This window comes from Galeopterus variegatus, unplaced genomic scaffold (genome assembly GCF_000696425.1).
Source record: "Galeopterus variegatus unplaced genomic scaffold, G_variegatus-3.0.2 Scaffold6191, whole genome shotgun sequence".
Taxonomy (NCBI): domain Eukaryota; kingdom Metazoa; phylum Chordata; class Mammalia; order Dermoptera; family Cynocephalidae; genus Galeopterus; species Galeopterus variegatus.
In genome coordinates, this window is record NW_007732302.1 from 10125 (window position 1) to 11920 (window position 1796).

Sequence of the window (1796 nt, forward strand, 5' to 3'; positions counted from 1 at the left end):
ATGGATATTTTAACAACATTAAGTCTTGCAACACGTGAATACAGGATGTCTTTTTATTTATTTATGTCTTCCTTAATTTATTTCAGCAATGTTTTGTAGTTTTTAATGTACAAATCTTTAGCTTCCTTTGTTGTTTGTTCTCAAGTATTTTATTATTTTTGATGCTATTGTAAATGGGACTGTTTTCTTAATTTCTTTTTTGGATTGTTTGTTGTTAGTGTATGGAAAAACAACTGGTATTTGTATGTTGATTTTGTATCCTACAACTCTGCTGAACTCATTTATTATTTCTAATCGTTTTTTTTGTGTGGAATCTTTAGGGTTTTCTACATATAAGATCACATCATCTACAAATATATAATCGTAGTTCTTTCTTTCTGAATTGGTAGGTTATATGTTTCTAAGAATTTATTCATTTCTTGTAGGTTTTCAATTTTTTGGTGTATGATTGTTTATTAGTAGTCTCATGATCCTTTTTATTTCTGTGACATTAGTTGTAATTTCTCATTTTTCTTTTCTGATTTTATTTATTTGAGTCTTTTTTCTTGCTAAGGGTTTGCCAATTTTGTTGATCTTTTCAAAAAGCAAATCTTAGTTTTATTGATTTTTTAAAATTGTTTTTCTGTTTTCTATTTTGTATATTTCTGCTCTTATCTTTATTATTTCTTTCCTTCTTTTAACTTTGGGCTTAGTTTTTTTTTTAAACCTTTTTTTTTTAATTACAAACTTTTACTGCTGTAAACTTATAAACTCTTACCACTGCTTTTGCTGCATCCCATAAGTTTTAGTATGCTGTGTTTTCATTTTCTTTGTCTCAATATATTTTCTAATTTCCTCTTAGATTTCTTTGACCCACTTGTTCTCCAGAGTGTGTTGTTTGATTTCTATATACTTGTGAATTTTCCAGTTTTCCTTCTGCTATTGATTTCTGTTTTCATTCCATTGTGGTTGGAAAACATAGTTGGTATGATTTCAGTCTTTTAAAAATTGTTAAGACTTGTTATTTGACCTAACATATGATCTTTCCTGGAGAATGTTCCATGTGTGCTTGAGAACAATGCATATTTTGCTCATGTTGGATGGAATGTTCTGTATATGTCTGTTGGATTTACTTGGTGTATAGTGTTCTTCAAGTCCTCTGTTTCTTTATTGATTTTCTGTTTGTTCTATCCACTACCGAAAGTGGGGTATTAAAAGCTCACTATTATTCTGTTGCTATCTTGTAGTGTTTTTGGCTTTGGTATCAGAGTAATGCTGGCCATATAAAATGAGTTTGGAATTGTTCCCTCCTCTTCAATTTTTTTTTTCCAGTTTTTGTTGCCTTCCCTTCAGTTCTGTCAATTTTTGCTTTACATATTTGGCTGCTCTGATGTTGAGTACACATATATGTACAATTCTCATATCTTCATGATAAATTGACCCTTTTATCATAATGTTCTTCTGTTTCTTATGATGGTTTTTGACTTAAAGTCAATTTTATATGATATAAGTATGGCCAGCCCTGCTTTCTTTTGTTTACCATATGTATGGAATATATTATTCCATCCTTGCTTAATTCATTTTGAATTCTTTGTCAGGTAATTCATATACCTCTGTTTCTTAAGGGTCTATTTCTGGAGATTTATTTTGTTCTTTTGAGTGAGCTATGTTGAGATTTGTTTTATTCCTTTGGTTGGGCCATGTTTCTTTGTTTCTTTATGTGCCTCATTACTTTGTGTTGGGATCTGCATATTTGAAAAATAACCACCTCTTCCAGTTGTTATAGACTGGCTGTGTATAGGGAAAGACTTTTGCCA